This window comes from Bufo bufo, chromosome 7 (genome assembly GCF_905171765.1).
Source record: "Bufo bufo chromosome 7, aBufBuf1.1, whole genome shotgun sequence".
NCBI lineage: Eukaryota > Metazoa > Chordata > Amphibia > Anura > Bufonidae > Bufo > Bufo bufo.
The window spans coordinates 77,994,456-78,021,947 of NC_053395.1; positions in this window are offsets into that span (position 1 = coordinate 77,994,456).

Sequence of the window (27,492 nt, forward strand, 5' to 3'; positions counted from 1 at the left end):
AGAGTGCCAGCGACCCATTTTTTGGATGTTGTGAGCTGGGACATTATGCTTTGATGCTGCGGATGCAGCCCCAATGCGGAAAGAATGCCCCAAAATGTTTCTAGGATCATGACCTAAACCCGCCACTAGGGAACGATGTGTGAAATGAACTGGGATGACGTAATGGATCTGACTTTGAAGGGAAGCAAAGGGCTGTCTTGGGCCGAATCGCCCAACACCGCCAAAAGCTGCTGGAGGACCTGAACCGGGCACCATTCGTTGAAAGTGGGGAAGTACCTGATCCCCACTGGTGGACCGACTTGGGATGTCTTGGAAGTAGCGAGGTACAGGATGAACTGGTCACCATGCCGGACCAGCTGGCCCCTAGTTAAACCTTTGGCTTTGGCAGAGGAGCTGTTGAACTCCCCTGGCCTTAAAAAAACATAAAAGCTGAGGTACGTGGCTGCTTTGACCACGGTACTAGCAAGGAGCCCAAAAGGATTACCATCTAGGGAGGTGGATAACCGAAGAGTTCTCCTGACACCGGCTGTCTAAGAGTGCTTGCCCCCCCGCTACTCTTTTGAATGCCCCTAAGGGTGGCTTTTATCGAAAATTGACCTACAGTCCGGATCTTCCAATGAGAGGAAATGCTGTACCCCGGCCAGGTATAACTTTATGGAGTTGTAGGAGAGTTTGAGCTCCAAATGGCAGTATGCCAAGAAAGCCATGATGTATGCAGTCTTGCCAGTATCATGTCTTGGGTGAAGGAGCATGAACTTGTGGAACACGTTCCAGCCTGTTCTATAGTTTCTGGACGTGTTGACCGACAAAGAATTTCTCACCAGACTTTTTGCTGAATCAATGTAAGCTTTTAATCCATAATCAGAGTTTGGAACGCTGGAGGGGATAAACCCACTTGGTCCGCCTCCGGCATTGCCTGGAAAAAATTTCGAAAATTAATTCGTGACAAGGCATCTGCGGCGATATTTTGTGTGCCCTGGATATGCCTGCAAGTTACATGAAAATTGTGACGGAGGGAAAGCCAGACCAACCTACGGACAAATGACATGATGAACAGAGATTTAGATCTGCCTTTGGCGATGATGTCTACCACCGCCTGATTATCGGTGACAAAAACTACAGATGAATTTGCCCATTGACTGCCGCAAACTTGAGCCGCCGCTACAATGGGGTACACCTCTAGTAAAGAGGAAGATTTCAAAGCTTGCTGCGCAGAAGACACCTCTGTGGGCCAGGGACCAGCAAACCACTGATTCCCGCTGATTGCTGCGTAACCTGCAGAGGCCGTGGCATCCGTGAAAATCGTGGCCGAGGTGGAACCCCATTGAGGAACAAACAAGGAGACACCATTCCAGCTAGCGAGGAATGTGTTCCACATCGCCAAATCCGCGATCGCTTGAGTGTCTAAGCAGAGGAGACTAGCCTGCTCGGGGGCTGATGGAAGCAGCTGTAACAACCGGGAGGTGAAAGCTCTGCCCTGCCGCATGATCCTAGTGGCAAAGTTCAACAAACCCAGCAATGATTGTAACTCCACTTTAGTGAAACGTCTGGAACCCACTGCTTTGGAAATCTCTTCTCCTCCGGAAGCCTAGCTTGCATTTTTATGGTGTCCAAAACTATCCCTAGAAAGGTGATTACCGTCGAAGGGCCTTCTACCTTTGAAGAGGCGATGGGAACGTTGAGCTCGGAGAAGATCTGAAGAAGGGACCTGAGCTTGCTGGGTCTGTTGCCTGGTGATTCAACCAACAGGAAATCATCCAGGTAATGAATTACCAGCGGGCAATCGCAGCAGTTTACTAAAATCCAATGCAGGGCCAGCGCAAATTGATCAAACAGCCAGGGGCTGCTCTTGGATCCGAAGGTCAGATGGCTAGCAAAATAGTAAAGATTTTGCCATTTGATGCCATAAAACCTCCAGTGCTGCGGGTGAATGGGGAGCAAATTGAACGCATCTGCGATATCCGCCTTGGATAGCCAAGCCCCTCTGCCTACCTGGAGAATGAGATGTATGGCTTCATCGACAGAGGAGTACCTCATGGAGAACTCTTCGGAGGGAATCAGAGAATTTAAACTCGGGATGTCGGAACCATGAGGCGCAGACAGATCATAAATGAAACGTTTTTTATTCGAAAACTTTTTTTGTCACAATGCCGATAGGGCTGACCCTCCAAGAATCAAAGGGGACAGTAGAAAATGGCCCTATGAGGAATCCCTTTTCCAGCTCCGATTGTATAAGGACTCCTACCGAGTCGGGATCCTTGGCGGCTGAGAGGAGATTAGGACCCTCCCAACTGGACTGGGGAAGTGCGACCAGACCCGTATGAAAACTCTCGGCAAACCCGACTGTAAAAAACTGAACGAAACGGGGATTGGGGTGGTTATGTAGGAGAGCTGCCAGGAGGTACACGTTGACCCCCGACTAGTCAGGAGGTCCTGGAGGAACGCTGTGGGCAGGTTGTAAGGGGGTGGGCTCTAAAGCAACCAGAGAAAATGTGCAGGGCTCTACATTTATTGTAATTACATATGTCCATGTTGTAATTATTGCATAATTGACTATTACCCAGGAAAACTATGGGGCGGCCTAATTTATCGGTGGATGGAGCGGGTCTTTGCGCGAAACCAGAGGTGCTGGGAAGGAATCTGCCCTGGGAGACGGGAGGGACCGCGTTGGGGCACCAATCTGACGAGTGGAGGATGGAATTGCAAGTAGCACATGCTGGAGCCTTGAGACCAGCAAAATGGCGACAAAAGAGCTCCATATCCATGGATGCCCAATTGGTGGTGTGCTGGAACTGGGCCAGAGTGGCGGCCGCCTTAGCAGAAAACTAGTGATGGTAGTCATAAAAAGCGTGACCGCCATACTTGTGGCCCAGATCCGTGACCCTGTACCGATAGGTGTCCAGTTCCTCCCATCTTCCAGGGTGGGCAGAGCAGATGATGTCCCTGTACAAGCTGAAGGCCAGAACAAATTCCGGGATAGACAATTTTTTGTTGAGGCGGATGTCCCTGGCTTTTAGAGTGATGGAAACGTCACCGCAAGCAATGGTCCTATTATCGACGGTGTCATGGGTAGCTATGAGAATGGTAGCTAAATTGATGTCCTTGCTGTCTAGAATATCTCTCCTGATGTTATCTGGGACAAAATGTGCCGGAGCTACCTCAGGTGTTTTTGAAGCCCTACCTGGGGAATGGGAACAAGAAGCGACGGCCAATGGAACTGGAGGGACGGAGGGACTAGGTGACAGTCCTCTGGACTCTACCGTGACCAATCTGGCCTGCATGTCTCAGACAGAAGTGGCAATGTTGTTAATTGTGGCATGTAACTGTGCCAATGATAACTGAATAGTTGACATGGGCACTTGATCCACTGGAGGAGCCGTTGGCTCGGACACCAGGAGTCTATATAGCTCCGCCTTCCGAGCCGACGCAGGATAACTAATCCCTCGGCTGTTGAGTTCCTTGATCAATTTAGGAATTGTCCAACTCCTGAGCGACATGGAGCTGCCGTGGCCGGAAGCGGAAGACTCAGGGATTGTTAAGGATTCCTTGTGGTCTGATAGATGAGACACACTGTGGGAGTGAGAAATGATGACAGAATTAAAGATCGGACGACCCTGGAGTAAATAGTGACCCGTGACAGTGAAAATATTTTAAAAAAAAATATTTTTGTGCTGGTGCAGACCGGAGTGTGAGTGCTTACCTGTGTGGACCTGAAAAGAAAGTGACAGCTGGCGATGATGACGTGACTTAACCGTAGAGGGAGTGTACTGTGAGAAAGGTGCGCACCGAAGTGATAATGACTAGACGGTACCTGAAGAATGACCCAGGAACAAAACAAAGATGCAACAACAACTGGGCCCGGACCTGAAGTGTACAGGACGATTAAGTTAGTACACATGAGGCTGGGAGTGACGTATCGAGAACATTGCAGTTGTGTATATATAATTTTATTTTATTTTTTGCCCAGGAAGGAAGAAAACATGACCACTACAACAGGGCATGGATACATGACAAACAGAAAAAAACGTGAGCCAATGTGAACGGATAGATAATGACGAACTTAAAAACGTAAGCCCGAAAACGTAGCAGGCAACAGAAATTACTGAATTAAAAACGTAAGCCTGCAAAATGTAACAGGCAACAAAATTATAATCAGAGTAAAAACGTAAACCTGGATGACGTTACAGGGAGCATATTTAAGTTAAAACGTAATGCCAAAGATGTAGCAGGCAACAGAATTAAGCATACATGGGTGTATTAAAGACGTAAACCTGCGCGATGTAGCAGACATCAAAATGAAGGAATTGCCAGTTAAAACGTATGGCCGGGAAAAACGTGACAGGCAACAATCATTTGCAAATTAAATAAATTTATTTATTAAATAATTTATATAAGCGTGAAACATGAGCCCGAATGACGTACCAGACCAGGGTGCTATGACGGTGACCTATGGAGACTTTGGGCAGCCGTAGACCCTCGGGCAAACGAAAGCGACTGATGATCGAAAGACTGGCTGAGGTGTGTATGCGTTTACATAGTAACATAGTAACATAGTACATAAGGCCGAAAAAAGACATTTGTCCATCCAGTTCGGCCTGTCATCCTGCAAGTTGATCCAGAGGAAGGCAAAAAAAAACTGTGAGGTAGAAGCCAATTTTCCTCACTTTAGGGGAATAAAAAATTCCTTCCCGACTCCAATCAGGCAATCAGAATAACTCCCTGGATCAACGACCCCTCTCTTAAGATTTCCTAGGTTAGGGTTTTGTTTGAAACTTTATTTAACCTCCTCATGTTTCTTACGGTTGTCCTGATGTGTTTTTTTTGTAACTTTATTTTCCTCCTCATGTCTCCATGCTGCCAGCCTAGGGAGGACTCTGTGAACGGCAGCCGAAGTGAGGGGAACGCAGGAGGACGAACATTGACCGGGCAGAAACGGGAGGTGGTGCCGAGCTATCGCGGGACTTGCGGCACCTAGGAGAGAGCACGATGGACGCAGCGACGGGGGAGACTGAGCCTGGTATGGGATCCGCCGCCCAAGCTCCGCCGATTAACCCAGGCGTGCAGCGCTGGAGGAAGCAGACAGTGGCCAAGGTACAAGGGGCAGCAGGCAGGGACAGGAATACACGATCCGGAAAAAGGGGGCGGCCATGTTACCTGAGGAGCGTTCGGCTGAAGCGCTCCGGAGCTGCTTGTAGGCAGCAGCGGCCCCAGCATACTTACGGATGGCTGTATGAGCGCGTGTGTTGGCGACGTGAGCTCGGCGAAAATGCAGCAGTAAACTCCTCCTTGCACAGATAGCTCACGGGCAAGGAGGGATGCGCGCCCTGGCTATTTAAAGGCACCTCTGCCCCTCCCACAAATACAGGCTGACATGTCAGCCTTAACTATAAAATATATATATATATATATATATATATTTGTGGTCTGGGCTGAGGTGTGCAAGAACGTGTTGGGAGGGATGCCTACCAGCCCTCCATGATCTATCTGGCTGAACTGTGCCCGGAGCCAGTGCGGGGTAGGCCTGAATATGTGGGCAAAAAGTCTACCAACACTGTTAGGTGTTTAATATGTATTTGAAATCGAACAGGACAAGTCACAATGCCAACGAACGAAAGCCCTGGAAATCTCGACCTGCGGATTGGGAATATACCTAGCAAAGCACGAGGACTTCCAGCGCCCCATCTTGCGGATAACATGCGCGGGCCCCTGGAGCTTGGAGGCCGAGGAGGCGGCTCCTATGCGGAACGAGTGCCCTGAAATTGTATCTGGATTATACCCCAAACCTGCTGCTAACGTGCGGATGTGGGAAATGACCTGAAGCGCGGTGAGGGGCCTGCCCTGGAGGGAGGGAAGCGGGTCCTCTGGAGAAAGAGGAAGGAGAAACTCGGCAAGGTCTCCCAGCACCTTGACAGGACACCAACTGTTTGACATGGGGAAGAACTTGATCTCGACGGGAGGACCTACCTGACTAGTTTTGGCGACTAGAGGAACTTGAACGATTCCGGTGACAATGCCGAATGGATCTGAGTGAATCGAGTGAGATCCTGAATGATTCAGGACGAAGAACCTAACCCTGCGCGATTCAGGTGGTTGTACGTGGCCGTAACAGAAAAGATGACCCGAGTGACACAGGAGGTAACATGAGCCTGAGCGATTCAGGTAGGTGCCGGGCTGTTAAATGTCCTGAGCAATTCAGGAAGGCACCGGATAGTTATGACGTCCGAGTTATTTTAGGAAAGAGACAGCCAGTACGCGGACCTGAGTGATTCAGTTGGACACTGGCCGACAAGAAAACCCGAGCGAATCAGGCAGAAAAGTTGACCCTTGAGGCGCAGGTAGAAGACAGTCTGGTGAAAGCATCCAGCTAAGTGGACCTGACGTGTTCAGGAAGGCCTAGGCAGCTATAAAACAGACGGAACAGGCGACGGCCACTAGCTAATAAAAATGAGTCGGCGACGGACATTGGTGGCAAAACATGACGATCCAGGATGACAGAGGCAGAGCGAGCCTGGGCGATCCAGGATGACAGAGGCAGAGCGAGCCTGGGCGATCCAGGATGACAGAGGCAGAGCGAGCCTGGGCGATCCAGGATGACAGAGGCAGAGCGAGCCTGGGCGATCCAGGATGACAGAGGCAGAGCGAGCCTGGGCGATCCAGGATGACAGAGGCAGAGTGAGCCTGAGCGATCCAGGATGAAAGAGGCAGAGCGAGGCAGAGCGAGCCTGGGTGATCCAGAATGACAGAGGCAGAGCAAGCCTGGGCGATCCAGGATGACAGAGGCAGAGCGAGCCTGGGCGATCCAAGATGACAGAGCGAGCCTGGGCGATCCAGGATGACAGAGGCAGCGTGGGCCTGGGCGATCCAGGGAGACATCAGATGATGTGTGAGAGAGAGACAAGAAGCAGGGAAGACAGACAAAAGACGTATGTGTGATAACTGAAGAATTCAGGAGGCTGTTGAGCAGCTACTTGGCTGATCGGGAGGACTGGATATCAGACGGTACTGCAGCCCTGTTTGTTTTAGAAAAATGTGCCCAAAATGGTACATTAGGAACCGGAAAATAGCACCTCCGCCTAACCTGGGAAGGAAAGAACCCGGTTAAGGGAAATCCTGCCCCCCATCAAGTGTGTCAGCCAAGCGGAGACTGCCGATCTCCAGATGACTGGAGAACTCCCCGTTTTTTCGTTCCCAGGAGAACAAAATCTAGTCGGGTCAGAAGGAGGAATAACTGAGGAGATGACGGCCTGGCCGATCCAGGAGACAGAGGTGGGGATGAGCCTGGGCGATCCAGGAGACAGAGGTAGGTACGAGCCTGGGCGATCCAGGAGACAGAGGTAGGTACGAGCCTGGGCGATCCAGTGGGAAACGGGGAAACATAGCATATGAATAAATGAACATACACATACAGAACGGCCCTGCTACCACTACATATCAGTACAGATGATGGCAGGCAAATGGTCAGCGTGCAGTGACCGCGCATAGAGTTTTGGCTGAAGCTGTGTATTGCCAACCCAGGTAAGTCGTATTCATGTAAAACACAGCCCAGCATGCGCTCCAACGTGAGGATTCTGCACTGTATGACCAGCTCCTAGAAACCACAACAAGGAATAGAGGAGCTGGTTTAGCTGCAAGCCACTATCAAGAGCGATGTCAGCATGTGTGAACCTGATCTGCAAAATGCCACTGTAGGAAGCATAGAGGAACCGGGAGGAGCGAGCACCGGTAAGTTTGGGCAGCAATGCCACAGTACTAACCAGGACACCACCTGTGATTCAAAACACACAAGTTCGGCCGTGGTTCTCAACATGGGTTCCACGTTGGAACGCATGCCGACCCCGCGACCGGAAGCAGGGAAACACATGAGCGCTGATCGGAGGAGCCCTGTGGAGGGAATGGACTGAGGGAAGGAGCTTACCCGTCCTGGAGACGCGTACAAGCGGCAGACGACTCGGACTGCAGTAATGAATTTTCTTTATTTTTTTTTTGAAGGAGACCAGTCTGAGTGAATATGAACCAGGATCTCCCTGAGGTGAACAGAAAAGTAGGCCTATGGAATGTAACAGACCACCGAGGAAAGGAACGTAAGCCCGAAAAGAACGCAGTTATGTTTGTTGGGAGAGAGGTACCAGAATGGTGGGTGCAGACTGCCCCGGTGAGATTGAGTAAAACCATGACGTAGCAATGAACAGGAGAAGGCAGCTTTGAGTGGAAGCAGAGTACAACACATGATGTAACAACAAATGAGGCTTTGGATGTGAGTGGTACCTAAAAAACATGGTATGGGAGCAGCTCTGAGTATGGGAATGGAGTGTAGGACAAGATGTAAAAGCAGACATGCGGACGCAGCTTTGGATGTGAATGGAATATTAACTTGATGTGACAGCAGACATGGAAAGAACCTGAAGTAGCATAGGACGTGTGAACGCAGCTCTGGGTGCGAGTAGAGTAAACCTGATATATCGATAGATAGATGAATGAAACTCTGGTGGAGGGTGGAGTGCAAAAAATGATTTGACAGCGTAGTGTGAATGCACCTCTGGGTGTGGCCGAGAATGAAATTGGTCAACAGAAGCTCTAAATGTGAGTGGAGCATAAACATGATGTAACAGTGAAAGTGAATGCAGCTCTGAAACAAGCCTAGTATGAACATGTTGTCACAGCGGACGTGCAAACACAGCTCTCACGGTGAGCAGAGCAAACATGGAATAACAGTTGACGCATGAACGCAGCTCTGGTTGTGAGTGGAGCAAGGTGTGAACACCAGGGTGGTGCATCCCGAGAATAAAATGGAGTAACAGTAGCAGCTGTAAGCCGAGTACACAACATGAAATAAAAGGCGTGTAATACGGATCCAGCTGTCGGCTGGGTACGGAATGAGATGTAACAGCCAACAGGTGATCACAGCTTGAATGTGAGACCAATCTGAGTGAATACGAACCAAGAGTAGGAAAGTGCTGGACAGTAAAGACGTGCAGATGCAGCATAAAAACATGAAATAAAAGCCGAAAGTGTAAATGCCGCTCAGGATAAGAGCATAAAAGTGCGGCAGGGTTTTTAAGTACATGGAGCAGTGAAATACATGAAGTCTAAAGATGGTGGTAGCGGGGGGAGGGGTGAGACACATGGCAAGGAACAGCTACAGCAAAGAGGCCTAAATAATAACAGCTGCGTCCGATCTCCAAACGTGACGTCATGTGCAGCCCCGGTAACTCTTCCTTTACAGCAAACCGGCTGAAGTGACTTTTCATACAAGATGAACAAAGCGAAGTAAAACTTGTAATATTTATAGGAACTAACTCCTTTTACCAACAAACAAAGTTGAAAAGAAATAGAAGTATTTAGCCCCAACGAGCAACCTGAGGTAGCAGATTCTGAGGCGAAGCCTCCCGTTTGCTAGCAAAGTCGGTTTTGACCAGCCAGGAGAGACGGCCCCGGCCCAACCTACTTACATAGTATGGCGCGTGCATGCTACGGTAGCAGAGAGCAAAAATAACAAGCTCCATGCTGCAAAGAAAAATCCTACCACCAGAGAAGCTAGTTTGCTAATGACACCCAGCGGCAGCTGTGCACCTGAGAACCCATGACAGAGGCAGAAGCATGAAGGCGACCGCCCCCCAGGGTGAGGCTGCTCGGGATTATATAGAGGGCAGCCCCACCCACAAATCCAGGCTGTAACCAGCCTTACTATATATATACACTGCTCAAAAAAATAAAGGGAACACAAAAATAACACATCCTAGATCTGACTTAATTAAATATTCTACTGAAATACTTTGTTCTTTACATAGTTGAATGTGCTGACAACAAAATCACACAAAAAATTGAAAATGGAAATCAATTTTTTCAACCCATGGATGTCTGGATTTGGAGTCACACTCAAAATTAAAGTGGAAAAACACACTACAGGCTGATCCAACTTTGATGTATTGTCCTTAAAACAAGTCAAAATGAGGCTCAGTAGTGTGTGTGGCCTCCACGTGCCTGTATGACCTCCCTACAACGCCTGTGCATGCTCCTGATGAGGTAGCGGACGGTCTCCTGAAGGATCTCCTCCCAGACCTGGACTAAAGCATCTGCCAACTCCTGGAAAGTCTGTGGTGCAATGTGACGTTGGTGGATAGAGCGAGACATGATGTCCCAGATGTGCTCAATTGGATTCAGGTCTGGGGAACAGGCGGGCCAGTCCATAGCATCAATGCCTTCGTCTTGCAGGAACTGCTGACACACTCCAGCTACATGAGGTCTAGCATTGTCTTGCATTAGGAGGAACCCAGGGCCAACCGCACCAGCATATGGTCTCACAAGGGGTCTGAGGATCTCATCTCGGTACCTAATGGCAGTCAGGCTACCTCTGGCGAGCACATGGAGGGCTGTGCGGCCCTCCAAAGAAATGCCACCCCACACCATTACTGACCCAATGCCAAACCGGTCATGCTGGAGGAAGTTGCAGGCAGCAGAACGTTCTCCACGGCGTCTCCAGACTCTGTCACGTCTGTCACATGTGCTCAGTGTGAACCTGCTTTCATCTGTGAAGAGCACAGGGCGCAAGTGGCGAATTTGCCAATCTTGGTGTTCTCTGGCAAATGCCAAACGTCCTGCACGGTGTTGGGCTGTAAGCACAACCCCCACCTGTGGACATCGGGGCCTCATATCACCCTCATGGAGTCTGTTTCTGACCGTTTGAGCAGACACATGCACATTTGTGGCCTGTTGGAGGTCATTTTGCAGGGCTCTGGCAGTGCTCCTCCTGTTCCTCCTTGCACAAAGGCGGAGGTAGCGGTCCTGCTGCTGGGTTGTTGCCCTCCTACGGCCTCCTCCACGTCTCCTAATGTACTGGCCTGTCTCCTGGTAGCGCCTCCATGCTCTGGACACTAGGCTGACAGACACAGCAACCCTTCTTGCCACAGCTCGCATTGATGTGCCATCCTGGATAAGCTGCACTACCTGAGCCACTTGTGTGGGTTGTAGACTCCGTCTTATGCTACCACTAGAGTGAAAGCACCGCCAGCATTCAAAAGTGACCAAAACATCAGCCAGGAAGCATAGGAACTGAGAAGTGGTCTGTGGTTACCACCTGCAGAACCACTCCTTTATTGGGGGTGTCTTGCTAATTGCCTATAATTTCCACCTGTTGTCTATCCCATTTGCACAACAGCATGTGAAATTGATTGTCACTAAGTGTTGCTTCCTAAGTGGACAGTTTGATTTCACAGAAGTGTGATTGACTTGGAGTTACATTGTGTTGTTTATTTATTGCTTTCTTTTAATCAGTTGTGCATGATAACAGGCAGAACTGGATTGATGTGTGTCTTTTTTTTAGTCTTACAAACTATGTAAGATGTTCTTGTGCTGGTCTGGTCCTCCTGCCACTGCTTGCAGATGTATAGCATGTCATTGATGCAGCCAACCACTGTCCTCAGCATTAGGCCTCCTGCACACAAACATTTTTTTTCCATTTCCATTACGTTTTTGCAGATTCCGTTTGCGGTCTGTAAGCAGAACCATTAATTTCAATGGTTTGTAAAAAAAAAAAAAAAGAATTTACTCCATATGCATTCCGTTTCTTTTTATTATTTTTTTGGATATCCGTTCCATTCAAACATAGAACATGTCCTATTATTGACCGCAAATCACGTTCCATGGCTCCATTCAAGTCAATGGGTCTGGAAAGAAACCAGAACGCATGCTGAACACATCCGTATGTCATGCGTTTCTTGCGGATCCGTGCTTTACAAATGTTAGGCTCAGCCCACTGTGGCCATTTGTTTTGTGTTTACAAACTTGGAGCTGAGCACATGGCCAGGTGCTGAAACCGGCCCCAACCTGTCTGGCTTGGCTGCAAACCAAAATGGATGTGGAGAAGCTGATCTCTTTGATAGAAGAGCGTCCCCAACTATGGGACACCCGCACGGATCCGTACCATGACAGAATTATTAAGGACCGTGACTGGGAGGAGGTCACTCAGGAGATGCTGGCCAGAGAGTGGGAGAAGGCCAATTCCTCCAAACGCCACAGATTAGGTAAGGCAGCTATGCGTATGTGTAGTCCTTTATAAAATGTGTATTAGTTATGTATAAACTTTAGTGCACTGGTGCATATATATGAGAAGTAGGGAAATTTGGACATTTATTAATCAAGGTGCATCAAGATGTATTATAAACCACTGTAGAGCTGCATATTGGGTGTCCCTGTATGTAAACTATATAACTTTTGTCAACTTTTTTTGCATTGCCAAGTTTCCATGGTTACAACAACCCTGCTATCCAGCAGTGGTGGCCATGCTTTCCTAGTATTGTAAAACGTACCACCCTCTCTGTTTGGATAATTCACCATGTTTTCCTGTAGTGTTTAAGCGCGGTCACTGCAGATGGATTTAATGTTTTTAGTTTTTTTTTACCATGGAAACAAAAAGCGTATGAAGTTATGTTAAAATGTCGTCACCCAGAGTAGGAATAAATATATTTGAAATACATATATGATAATGTGGCTTTGATCCATGTCTTCTAAATTATTTCTAAATGCTATCTGCTGAGTAGAGCCAACTCCTTTATAATCAAATTAAATAATTGTGTTTACAGGACCATAGAATGTATATGGGCAAAATACATGATATAGAACATGTGTATTGAATTTACACAATATTAGCTAAGTATTAAGGCTGATTTTTAGCCTGTATTTGTGGGCAGGGCGTTAGCTCCCTATATATACCTGCCAATTCCTTCCCTCAGGTGGTGTGTCTCACTTGCATCTGTAGGAAGAGCCACACCTAGCTGCCCAGCAAGCTTCACGTCTGTTTTTTCTCTTCAGTACGATTCTCTGCACAGTGCGACATTCCTGAGAGAAGTTTTCGTTCTCAAGAGGAGCCACATCCAGCTGCCGGCACGTGCAAGCATCACGGTTGTTTCAAAAGTTTCGGTTCGCTACACGGTATAGTGCAATACTTAAACTGTTTTTCCGGTCTGTCACCAGGTAAGTACTTGTCCAATGGAGCGTGCCGTATACTTGCGGACACGGGTCGGTCTCCCCTTCTCGCGGATGGCGTGCGGTTCACGGTGGAACGCACACGTGACCGCCGGGCCTCCACAGGCATGTTCAGCCGAGCGCCGAAGAAATGACCCTCCTGTACACGTCCACCGCTCGCTCTGCCTTCCGGAGCTCCTACGGTGGCAGGAAATGGGCAGTCGGGGGTAGCTATGTTTAGTTAGGGAAAGAGTACAAGTCTAGGTTCCCCTTGAAAGGCACACACGTCCGTCCACTCCAGGCTCGCACTTGGGGACCGCACATCCCAGTCCTAGCAGGGTCGCAGGCACGGGGGTCCCCCTTCCCCTCCCTGCAGCGGCCATGAGCGCGCCACATGTCCATTCGGAAATATCCGCCCCAGTTTAAAAAAAAAAAAAAAAAGGGATAATTAAATCATTGCCCCAGCAGAGACGCTATATAGCAGAGGCGGCACAGGTGGGAAGCAGTGGGCATTGTTGCCGGCGTTACGCCAAGCTGCGGCAGCCCAGCTTCCAGCCTGTGTCAGGGGCAATTTTGGTGTGCGTATTTACATATATTAATCAACAGCACATGGGCCAGTAAGCTACTTGGTCCCTGCAGGTCAGAATTGTGTCTCGGCATGGAGGCAGGGATTCACTCTGCCAGCAGGTGCCAGGGGTACAAAATTGCGCGTGGCAGGCTCCCCGTTTTCCAAACGCAGATTTGGCTGGGAAGATTCGTCAGTGGCGCGCGATCAGTTTAGTTACCACATATACTGCGTAATTAAATTATCTGTCGCCTGGACCACTCAGGCCAAGATCAATGTTGTACGTCACCTGGATCGTCCAGGCGGTGTTTAATGTTGTATGTCACCTGGATCGTCCAGGCCAACTTTAGCGTTGTATGTCACCTGGATCGTCCAGGCCAACTTTAGCGTTGTATGTCACCTGGATCGTCCAGGCCGAGTTTAACGTTGTATGTCACCTGGATCGTCCAGGCCGAGTTTAACGTTGTATGTCACCTGGATCGTCCAGGCCGAGTTCAGTGTTGTATGTCATCTGGATCGTCCAGGCTGAGTTCAGTGTTGTATGTCACCTGGATCGTCCAGGCCAACTTTTGCGTTGTATGTCACCTGGATCGTCCAGGCCGAGTTTTAATGTTGTATGTCACCTGGATCGTCCAGGCCGAGTTTAACGTTGTATGTCACCTGGATCGTCCAGGCCGAGTTCAGTGTTGTATGTCACCTGGATCGTCCAGGCCAACTTTAGCGTTGTATGTCATCTGGATCGTCCAGGCTGAGTTCAGTGTTGTATGTCACCTGGATCGTCCAGGCCAACTTTTGCGTTGTATGTCACCTGGATCGTCCAGGCCGAGTTTTAATGTTGTATGTCACCTGGATCGTCCAGGCCGAGTTCAATGTTGTATGTCACCTGGATCGTCCAGGCCAACTTTAACGTTGTATGTCACCTGGATCGTCCAAGCCAACTTTAACGTTGTATGTCACCTGGATCGTCCAGGCCGAGTTCAGTGTTGTATGTCACCTGGATCGTCCAGGCCGAGTTCAGTGTTGTATGTCACCTGGATCGTCCAGGCCGAGTTCAATGTTGTATGTCACCTGGATCGTCCAGGCCGAGTTCAATGTTGTATGTCACCTGGATCGTCCAGGCCGAGTTCAATGTTGTATGTCACCTGGATCGTCCAGGCCGAGTTCAATGTTGTATGTCACCTGGATCGTCCAGGCCGAGTTCAATGTTGTATGTCACCTGGATCGTCCAGGCCAACTTTAGCGTTGTATGTCATCTGGATCGTCCAGGCCGAGTTTAATGTTGTATGTCACCTGGATAGTCCAGGCCAACTTAACAGTGTATGTCACCTAGATCGTCCAGGTTCAGCTACCACTGATACTATGTCACATCATTTATCTTGCCTCTGGGTCCCGCCAGGATGAGCCAAATGCTGGGCGACAACTGGACCTTCAATTTAGCCATTGTTGTTTCCACGCCATATGTCATATTGAGTCTGCCACACCCCACTCCAGGCCATCCGGGCTCGGTTCTTAGTTAGGAGTCTCCCGGATGGTCAAGGGGTCTCACGGTCCTTATCCTATCCCCACGGGTACGTTATTCAGTTTACTTTATGTTTCCCCCAGATTCCTAGAAGCGTCTCCGGCCATTATCATTCTAAAAGCAGGCAAAGCCCCGCAAGGAGATGCTCGACGCGGACCCCACGGGTGCCACAATCCCAGCATACAACACCCCAGTGATGGATTAGAATCTCTGATCTCAACAGCAAAACACCTCATAACACAATCATTAGCCCCAAATATGTCCAGGAATTATAAAGCGGGGTTGAAAGCGTTTGAGAGATTTAGACTTCTCTATTCTCAGGGCGGCCGCGACGAAATATCTTACTTACTGGCGTTCATAGCCTTCTGCCATTCCCAACAAAAGCTCTCATATAATACTATCAAATTATACCTAGCAGGCCTTCAACTCCATTTTATGCTCAGTAATCCGGGTTGTTCTTCTATCTTGTCCAACCAGGTCATCAAGGCGGCCCTCAGGGGAATACAGGAAAATGCAAAACAGGCTGCCACCCGCAGACAGCCGGTGTTCGGCAAGCTGTTCAGGGATTTGTCTTCTGCCCTGGACGGCGATCCTTTTTGGCCCTTGACCAGCACGGTCATCCAAGCGGCCATGTTCTAAGTTTTTACGGCTTCCTCCTGCCAGGAGAGTTCACTGGCAGCTCTCCGAGACCCGGCGGTCTTCGCAAAGAACAACTGTCGTGGCACTATAACTATTATGTACTCAACCAAAACAAACCAGACAGGGCCATCCACGGAAATTAAATATTTCCCTACCCGGAATAATTGGTGTCCAGTCCAGATCCTCAATAAATTATTGTCCCTGTTGCAGACAGCGCCTCCTGACAGTCTGCTCCTGCCCTTCAAGAACAAACCCCTCACTTCAAACCAATTCACGTCCCACATCCGCTCTCTGGCGGCAGGTCTGGGGTACGACCCAGGAGCCATTTCGGGTCACTCGTTCCGTATTGGGACGGCATCGTCAGCTTCGAAACACCAAGTCCCCGCTAACGTTATTCGATCCATGGGGCGCTGGAGGTCATCTTGCTTCAACAGATACATTCCGAATCCACACCGGGAAATTTCTCAAGCTTTTCAGTCGTTGGCGTTATAGGTCATGCGGGCTGGAAGAATATGAATAAACCAGTGTAGACAACATAGCGTACTTGTCTTTTTGCCCTCTCCAGGCTTACCCACGCCCGTGGCTTCCGGCACAACTCAGCTATAGTTCAGGTTCGGCATGCCTTACCCACGTCCAAGACGCATTTAGCCCTGCCCATAAGTATTAAGGCTGATTTCAGCCTGTATTTGTGGGCAGGGCGTTAGCTCCCTATATATACCTGCCAATTCCTTCCCTCAGGTGGTGTGTCTCACTTGCCCCTCCCACCCCTTTTTTCACACACTCCAATAGGGTACGCCCTCTCCAGGCTTACCCACGCCCGTGGCTTCCGGCACAACTCAGCCATAGTTCAGGTTCGGCATGCCTTACCCACGTCCAAGACGCATTTAGCCCTGCCCATAAATACAAGTAACTCGATATGGTAGAAACTACAATGTGTTACCATGTATGAATATTGTTGTAACCATTTGTTTGCATGTGCATTTATAAGTGTTTAGTGATATATTCAGATTGAAAGGTTCTTATGTCATATTTCTACAGTCCAACGTGTAAAGACCCACTGGCAGTCCTGCCGGGATAAATACCAGCGGGAACGTGTGCAGGGAAGAGGAAAAAGTGGCGATGGGGGGCTTCGCAAGAAGCTCTATTTATATAAGCGGCAACTACACTTCTTGAGACCAGTGCTGGATCTTAGGCCGTGAGTATCCAATGTATAATTGGGTTTTAATTTTATAATATACATGCAAAATAAATCATTGCTTGTTATTTATTTTGTATGATTTGTATAATGTTTTAGGCTAGGCTCTTAAATTTGCTCTTTATTGCTCATGCCCGTTACACTTAGTTATCTGCCGGTAATATAATCGCCTTGTCCACACCCTGCTAGAAGAAGACTTCCATCTAGCATTGTTTCTCCTGACATGACCTGCACAAATGGCTGACATTAGAAACAGATGAGGAGAGCGATAAGGAACATCCATCTGTGCAGGTCCCTTTAACAGGTCGTCTGCATTGCTATGCAGAAGTCAGTGTCTACCATAGTGTGGAAAAAGACAGTACATCACTGGCAGTACTGAAACAGACCTTGCCCTCTGCAATGCATCACATGACTCATGGGAAAAATGGACCAACAAGACATGTACAAATTATATTTTTTCTTTATCCTACATGATATATAAAGTGTTAATTTGGGGGAAAATTTGTGAACCCAAATAAACACTTTATTAATACGTATTTCAGGGGTTTTAAATAGACAAGCAGTAGTGTAAATAATGTCAAAATATAGTACATGGATCATGGGCCCCTGTGTTCCACTGTGGTGTTTTAAATCTGTTTTTAATGTTTATACCCTTCATATATACACATTGTTTGTATTAAATTATCTCTCCTTCAACAGCACCATTGATAACCTGGAGCAAGAGGGCGGTAATGCCACTACCAGCAGCGAGGAAGAGGATGCTGTGCTTCCCCAAGACTCCCCTTGTCCTGGGGGTGAAGAGGCGGAACCTGTGTCCCATCAAGTGAGGGAGGAGTCCTCTGCTGTGGAGAGACCTTCTGCTGCTCTCCAATCAAGCCCTGAGCCAAGAAGGAGACAGCCACGGTGGAGAATGGTGGCATCTCAGACTGCCGAATCTGCCTCAAATACTCAAGCCCTGATTCAGACTCAGGTGCTTGAGTATTTGAGGGAGAGACGGAAGGAAGGGAAGGAGGAGCGAATGCTCAGTGGCCTTGCTCCCCTTATCAAAGAACTCCCTTCATATAAGCAAACTATTTTTTGTGATATAATGACTTTAGTTGTGACCCTGTTAAAAACGTCACTAGATCCACATGAACTGGTGCGTAAAAATAGAGCGTTTATGTTATCCACACAACCACAACCTGTGCCCAGCATGGTTCCACCACCTGCTAGGCCCAGTTCGTATTCTCAGCCTCTATATTTTCAAGAGCCCAAATGTATGCCCTGCCCACAGTATCCAGGGCCCACGGTACACCACCCCACCCCGCCAAGTCATGTCTCTGGCCTCATCCACATGGTCCTGGTTCTTTTCTCATGGACCTTATGGACATATAATTGTCTATTTGTTTTTGTTTTATGTCATTATATAGGCTGATTGTCAAGCCATTTATTTTATTTTGCCTTTTTATTAATAATATTAAATAATAAGCAAAGTTCAATGTCTCGCCTTTTATTCATTATTGTACATAAATCTAAAAATTACAACATTAAATTTTGTATTCACATGCAAACATCACCAATAGAATAAACATAGTATTTTTATTTATTTATAACTTACAACTAGGGTTGTACATATACTTTATGACAGCTATGCTCAACCTGCCACCCTACAGCTGTTTCAAAACTACTCCTAAAAGCTGTAGTATGTCCAGCCATGCTGGAAAATTACATTTTGCAACAGCTGGAGGGCCGCTGGGTGGACATTCCTGCTTTAAAACATACATATGCCAAATGGATTTATAGCCAAATGTTCGAAGTTCTGGGATAACCTCCAATGGCGGGACCTTGGAGAATCTTCAAGTGCTCTGCATGGACATAGAAAGAAAATATATTGTAAAATGTTGAGAAACATTAGGCCATGTCAGCACACATAGGTCAGATACATATAATTATAAAGAGGTATTAGAGGGTTAATGTAGACAATTTTTTTTTTAGATATAATCATGAACATTTTAGCATAGAACATGATTTACAAAATCCTTTTTTAAAGTGGCTACATTTTAACCCCAGCCCACAAGACTACATCAAGGGTCCTCTTTGTCTTGTGAGTCCCTACATTACAGTATCTACATATAACCCCCCCCCCCCACACACACACCAACATAAAAAATCTCACTAGAAAACAACAAATACTAAGATGACCAGAGTCCAGACACTTCATAGTCTGACATGAATTATGTCCATCTGCCAAGGCAATGCTCCCTCAGGACTTGAAAAATAATCTTTATAGAGGGCCCGAACTGCAAGCTTGGCAGTTCCAGGTCGTCCATGAAGGGTCTGGTCCAATCCTCCAGAAGAAGAGGTACCAGTTTCCAAATCATCAACTTCTGAGTGAGCATCATGAATCCTGACAATGTTATGCAGAATCACACATGCTTGAATAACGCGGGTGGCATTCTCCGGTGCCATCTGTAAAGATGACAGAAATACTCTCCACTTCTGTGTGAGTATTCCAAATGCACATTCAACATACCAACGGGCTCTACTCAGCCGATAGTTAAAAATATGTCTGCTATCATCCAGGTTGCGTCTGGGGAAGCGCCGCATGACATGGGGTGTCAAAGCAAACCCTTCATTAGCCACAATAACAAATGGAGCCGGTGGCCCCGCAGAACCTGGCAGCATTCTGGGCTCTGGGAGGGCAAGCTGGTTAGCTTGAAGCCGATAACCCATTCTAAAAGAACTGAAAATGCGTGCTTCAGCAATGCTCCCATAGGCCCCAATATCCACAATTATTAAATTGTAAGTTCTGTCAGCCAAGGCCATCAGCACTACTGAAAAGTATTGCTTATAATTCTAGTACCGGGACCCTGAGTGAGGCGGATTTTTAACACGTATGTGTTTGCCATCCAGTGCCCCTATGCAGTTTGGAAACATAAAATCCCTCAGCAATTCGGATCCAATCCTCAGCCTTGGCTGCCAAATCAAATCACAGGTTTGACGAACTATCCGAGAAATCGTCGAGACTCCCAGAAGAAACTCAAAATGCAGAGATGCAAATGAATTCCCAGTTGCCAAAAATCTGTAATACACAAACATAAACAGTCATGCAACACAGATATACTATAACACCCACAATTTACAAATTATCTATATATATACACATAATCACATTGCATCTAAACTATCACACAAACATATAAATAATGTAAAATACACATACCTCAAGTCACGATGAGCTGTTTCTCAGGAGAAATGCAGCGCCTCATATTTGTATCCTGGCGTGTGAGGCCAGGGCGCAGAGACGCTATCATCAAGTCAAAGCTGTTCACAGACATACGACAATACCCATGAAATTTCTCAGGATGCTGCCGCAGATCCCTGTATAGAGATGTCGCGAACATAAAATTTTCTGTTCGCGAACGGCGAACGCAAATTTCCGCAAATGTTCGCGAACGGGCAAACCGCCATAGACTTCAATAGGCAGGCGAATTTTATAACCCACAGGGACTCTTTCTGGCCACAATAGTGATGGAAATGTTGTTTCAAGGGGACTAACACCTGGACTGTGGCATGCCGGAGGGGGATCCATGGCAAAACTCCCATGGAAAATTACGTAGTTGACGCAGAATCGGGTTTTAATCCATAAAGGGCATAAATCACCTAACATTTCTAAATTGTTTGGAATAACATGCTTTAAAATATCAGGTATGATGTTGTATCGATCAGGTAGTGTAAGGGTTACGCCTGCTTCACAGTGACAGACCAAACTCTGACAGACCAAACTCCCCGTTTAACGCACCGCAAACAACCGCAAACAGTCCATTTGCACAACCGCAAACTCCCCATTTGCACAAGGTTGGATACCAAGCTAGCCATGTCCCGTTCCTTGTCCTCACTGACGTCATTGAAGGTCTCATCCTCCACCCAGCCACGTACAACACCAAGGGTCCCCGAAAGGTGACAACAAGCCCCCTGGGACGCCTGCTGTGGTTGGTCTTCAACCTCCTCAAAGCCACCTTCCTCCTCTGGCTCCTCTTCTTCAGACTCCTCTCTCTGCGTTGCCGCAGGTCCAGCAATCGACGACAACAAGGCTGCTTCTAGAGGTGATGGTGACCACAACTCTTCCTCTTCATGCTCATCTACGGCCTGATCCAGCACTCTTCGCAGGGCATGCTCCAGAAAAAATGCATATGGGATGAGGTCGATGATGTTGCCTTGGGTTTGACTGACCAGGTTTGTCACCTCTGCAAAAGGACGCATAAGCGTTCAGTAACGTGGCCAAAAAATACCCAGCTCCGCAGAGGCTGTCCTCTTTTTTTTTTTAATTAAAAAAATCTGTTCTTACCAGTTTAATCCCTGTTACGTCCCCTATCAGGGGCCGGTGTATGGAATAGATTTTAGGAACCGGGAGATGGAAAAAGATGCTTGGTTGGTCCTCTTACTTCCAATTTGGGGCACGGCGCGTGCGCCGTGCAATGTACTGTGCCACCCGATATGAGTGGTATGTTAAGTAGTACTATTCCTATCAGTTTAATCCCTGTTACGTCCCCTATCAGGGGCCGGTGTATGGAATAGATTTTAGGAACCGGGAGATGGAAAAAGAGGCTTGGTCGGTCCTCTTACTTCCAATTTGGGGCACTGTGCGTGCACCGTGCAATGTACTGTGCTACCCGATATGTGTGGTATGTAAAGTAGTACTATTCCTATCAGTTTAATCCCTGTTACGTCCCCTATTAGGAGACGTGTATGGAATAGAGTTTAGACAGCCGCAAAGAGTTGTTAATAGTTGACACACTCATGACATAAATTTTATTCCTCTATGCGTCAATCTTGGTGTAGTGATGACTGTGCTCGTGAGCACGTTTGGGAGATTGCAGTCGATGGCAGTTTTTCAAAGCCTATGGTCGTGCTGAGGTAGTTCAGTGACAGTTAAGTGACCCAGAAAACAATGATTCTGCAGTGTGGGCCCATTGTTGGCCTAGTAGGCTTTAATGATCACCTTAGATGATCGCTTTTGGTCTGTTCACAATGAAGCAATGACCTTATCTCATCTGGGGTGTGCCAACATTGCCATTGCCAACACACTCATAGAGGTGATCGCTTCATTGTGATACGCAAGCCCCTTCACCACAACAAGGTAACGATCACGAAGGGGAATTGACACATGTATGTGCCTTTTTTTTGTTGTTTTGTTTTTGCAGCCACAGTTCAGCACCAGAGGCCAGAAAAATTAGGCATGTACACATGCCTGAAAAATTAGCTATTGTTGCAGCAGCCGGAAAAAATTTATGTTTTCCAGGCAGAAAGTGCACTAAAACATTGCGGCTTGAACCCTAGTTGGTGGCGGAGAAGTCACACAAGTCATCCGGCATGCAGAGATTAAATACAGCAGCGTGTGGACCATTTTATAGCCCAAGGCATCTCATCAGGCCTTTTTTTGTCAAATGTATCCCCCACTCTCAGTCCTTTCGGGATCCATGCCTCATTCATCTTAATAAAGGTGAGGTAATATAGACTTTTTGGACCTAGGCGACTTCTCTTCTCAGTGACAATACCTCCTGCTGCGCTGAAAGTCTTTTCTGACAGGACACTTGAAGCGGGGCAGGCCAGAAGTTCTATCGCAAATTGGGATAGCTCAGGCCACAGATCAAGCCTGCACACCCAGTAGCCAAGGGGTTCATCGCTCCTCAGAGTGTCGATATCTGCAGTTAAGGCGAGGTAGTCTGCTACCTGTCGGTCGAGTCATTCTCTGAGGGTGGACCCCGAAGGGCTGTGGCGATGCGTAGGACTTAAAAAGCTCTGCATGTCTTCCATCAACAACACGTCTGTAAAGCGTCCTGTCCTTGCCGGCGTGGTCGTGGTAGGAGGAGGATTACTTTCACCTCTTCCCCTGTTAGATTCCCGTTGTGCTGTGACATCACCCTTATACGCTGTGTAAAGCATACTTTTTAACTTGTTTTGGAACTGCTGCATCCTTTCCGACTTCCGGTAATTCGGTAACATTTCAGCCACTTTCTGCTTATACCGTGGGTCTAGTAGCGTTGCCACCCAGTACAGGTCGTTCTCCTTCAGCCTTTTTATACGAGGGTCCCTCAACAGGCATGACAGCATGAAAGACCCCATTTGCACAAGGTTGGATGCCAAGCTACTCATGTCCCGTTCCTCGTCCTCACTGATCTCATTGAAGGTCTGTTCTTCCCCCCAGCCACGTACAACACCATGGGTACCAGATAGCTGACAATGAGCACCCTGGGATGCCTGCTGTGGTTGGTCTTCCTCCTCCTCAAAGCCACATTCCTCCTCTGACTCCTCTTCCTCAGACTCCTCTTCCAGCATTGCCGCAGGTCCAGCAAGCAATGCTGATAAGGCTGTTTCTGGTGGTGATGGTGACCACAACTCTTCCTCTTCACGCTCATCTATGGCCTGATCCAGCACTCTTCGCAGGGCACGCTCCAGGAAAAAAACAAATGGGATGATGTCGCTGATGGTGCCTTCGGTGCGACTGACTAGGTTTGTCACCTCCTCAAAAGGACGCATGAGCCTACAGGCATTGCGAATGAGCGTCCAGTAGCGTGGCAAAAAAATTCCCAGCTCCGCAGAGGCTGTCCTAGCACCCCGGTCATACAAATACTCGTTGACGGCTTTTTCTTGTTGGAGCAGGCAGTCGAACATTAGGAGTGTTGAATTAAAACGTGTCGGGCTGTCGCAAATCAAGCACCTCACTGGCATGTTGTTTCGCCGCTGAATATCGGAAAAGTGTGCCATGGCCGTGTAGGAACGCCTGAAATGGCCACACACCTTCCTGGCCTGCTTGAGGACGTCCTGTAAGCCTGGGTACTTATGCACAAAGCGTTGTACGATCATATTCAACACATGTGCCATGCACGGCACATGTGTCAACTTGCCCAAATTCAATGCCGCCAACAAATTGCTTCTGCTGTCACACACCACTTTGCCGATCTCCAGTTGGTGCGGAGTCGGCCACTGATTCACCTGTGCATTCAGGGAGGACAGGAGTGCTGGTCCGGTGTGACTCTCTGCTTTCAGGCAAGTCAACCCCAAGACGGGGTGACACTGTCATATCTGGGATGTGGAATAGCCCCTGGGGAGCTGGGGGGGTGCAGTTGATGTGGAGCAAGACGCAACAGAAGAGGACTCAGCTGAGGAGGTTAGCGAAGAGGATGGAGTAGGAGGAGTAGAGGAGGTGGCAGCAGGCCTGCCTGCAAGTCGTGGCGGTGTCACCAACTCCTCTGCAGAGCCACGCATTCCATGCTTTGCAGCCATCAGCGGGTTTACCCAATGCGCAGTGTACGTGATATACCTGCCCTGACCATGCTTTGCAGACTAGGTATCAGTGGTCAGATGGACCCTTGCCCCAACACTGTGTGCCAGACATGCCATGACTTCCTTTTCCACAATAGAGTACAGGTTGGGAATTGCCTTTTGTGAAAAAAAAATTTGGCCGGGTACCTTCCACTGCGGTGTCCCAATAGGTACAAATTTTTTGAAGGCCTCAGACTCCACCAGCTTGTATGGTAAAAGCTGGCGGGCTAAGAGTTCCGACAAGCCAGCTGTCAGACGCCGGGCAAGGGGGTGACTTTGTGACATTGGCTTCTTACGCTCAAACATTTCCTTGGCAGACACCTGACTGTGGGCAGATGAGCAGGAACTGCTGAAGGTGAGAGGCGGAGTGGTGGATGGTTGAGAGGGGGCAAGGAGGACAGCAGTGGTTGATGTGGCTGAAGATGCTGGACCAGGAGGAGAATGGTGGCTTTGAGTTTGTGTGCTGCTTGTACTCATCATGTGTTGATCCCTATAGGCGTTTGTGATTTGAGATCATGTGCCTTCGCAAAGCAGTTGTACCTAGGTGGGTGTTGGACTTCCCACGACTCCGTTTCTTTTGGCACAGGTTGCAAATGGCATCGCTGTTATCAGAGGCAGACACACAAAAAAAATGCCACACTGCTGAGCTTTGCAATGACGGCATTCTGGTGGTGGCAACAGCATGCGTTGATTGGCGTGCTGTTTGGCTGACCCCAGGTGCAATACATGCTGTCTGACTGTGCCACTAGCTCCTTGCGACGACCTCCCCCTGCTTCCAACTCGTCTCCTCCTCCTCTCTGTCTCCCCATCTGAACTTTCCCCCTGTTCTTCTTCTCTTCGAGCGGGCACCCACGTGACATCCACGGACACATCGTCATCATCAACCTCTTTACTTGTATCTGACAACTCAGCAAAGGAAGCAGCAGCGGGTACGACATCCTCATCATCACACCGTACGTCCATATGTGTAATGCTGCCTGACTGAGACATATCCCTGTTATCTACATCCTCTGGCAATAATGGTTGCGCATCACTCATTTCTTCCAACTGATGTGTAAATAACTCCTCTGACAGATCAAGTGAAGCAACTGTGGTGCTAGTGTTGGTGGTGGCGGCAGGCGGGCGAGTGGCAACTTGAGAGGAGGAGGATGGTGCATCAAGGTTCCGAGCGGAAGCTGTAGAAGATTGGGTGTCCTGTGTTAGCAAGTCAACTATGTCCTCAGAACTTTTGGAGTTCAGGGTATGTGGCATCTGAACACTGGGCATTATTCTAGGGCCAAAGGAAATCACAGCACCACGACCACGATGGCCCCTGCGGGGTGGCCTTCCTCTGCCTGTCATTTTTTTCTTCAATTAGTTGAACTATGCGTGAATGCTACTCTGACACCAGATATGAGTGATGGCACTGGGCACTGGCAGTAGTGGGCACAGTGAACGCTGTGGGCCTGACACACACGCTTGCAGGCAACTGCAATTATATTACAGTGAAAAAATTATTTTATTTTTTTTAAATGCAAGCTCATGTGACACCAGATATGAGTGGTGCAACTGGTCACTGGCAGTAGTGGGCACAGTACACGCTGTGGGGCTGAAACACACGCTTGCAAGCAACTGCAATTATATTACAGAGAAAAATAAAAAGCAGACTGATGTACTAGCCCTAAAAAGGGTTTTTTGGGGTGCTGTCAAGACGCTGTCCTTACAGCAGATTAGATGAGTCTTTGAGGACTGGAGTGGACAGAGAACACTGGCCTAGCTAACGATTTCCCTATTAAATCAGCAGCAGCTGCACTGTCCCTGCTCTCACTAACACTGCAGCTTCCGAATGAATCTAAGATGGATGCTGTCCTTGCTTTTTGATAGGAGGTGGGAGGGTCTGGGAGGGAGGGTATGCTGATTGGCTGGAATGTGTCTGCTGACTGTGAGGTACAGGGTCAAAGTTTGCTCAATGATGACGTATAGGGGCGGACCGAACATCGCATATGTTCGCCCGCCGTGGCGAACGCGAACAAGCGATGTTCACCGGGAACTGTTCGCCGGCAAATAGTTCGGGACATCTCTATCCATGTACAGCGTGTGGAAATGACCCTTCCTGCGCCGCTGACAGACAATTGGGTGAACCCAATGCCTCCTCCTCCTCGGTTCCACGTTCAGCATAGTTGGCTGCTGTTTGTGTTCCTGAGAAATCAGCAAGCACAAGAGAACCATTTCCTCCGAATCGTCAGCCATGATACAACAGAAAATTTTAGCCAGAAACCAATGTCTGCCAAACACAGGATTCCAAGTACACTCTCAATGCTGAAACAAGCTGCATAAAATGGAGTCACAACTATCACATCACCAAGTTAAATAGGGGGAGTGAAAAAGGGGATTTGTCCAAAAATGATGATGTAAAATCTTTTTTTCTTCCTTTTGTGATCCGCAAAAAAACAGATCGTATACGGAAACCATACGGATATTTTTTTGAAGACATACGGAACGGAAACGGAATGGAAATGGGAGCACAGTGGATACAAAAAACGGATCCGTGAAAAACGGACCGCTAAATACTGAAAAAGCCATGCGAGCGTGTGCAGGAGGCCTTAGGCTACATTTACACAGCCGTAGAGTTTTGCGGGTCCGCAAATTGACTGGTGCCCTTCATTCTCTGGGTCAATATGATTGCAATGATACCACACACGTGTAGGTTTTTTTTGTGTTTTTTGATACTGAAAAAATAATAAAAATTTTATTTTTTTTTCTTGTTTTTTTACGTTGCCATATTCTGACCTCCAAAACTTTTTTAGAATTATGTCTACTGATCTGTAGTTTTTACTGATACCATTTTAACATGTGTGTGACTTTTAGATAATATTTTATAAAATTTTTGGGGTAAAAGAAGCGTGGAAAAAATTGTGAATTGGCCATTTTGATACTCTTTTCCATTACACCATTCACCATATGGGATAAATATTTTAATATTTTAATAGTACTGGCATTTTCAGATGTGCCATTGCCATTTTCAATGATGTTTATAATTTTTATTGTTTATGTAGTTTTTTTTATTCTAGGGAAAGGGGGTAATTTAATTTTGTATGTCTTTTTATGTTTTAACAGTTTTTTTTTTACTTTTTAAACTTTTTTATAGCCCTTTATAAAATACATTACTCAGATTGATGACAACTTATACTGTATTCCCATTTAATGACAATATAAGTTGATTTTGCAGATATCCTATGTTGGTCTGCCATCTGCTGGCCAACAAAGGAACTACAGTTCTAGTACGCTGAGTCTCTTCAAAGAGACTCAGCATATTACAATGAATAACAA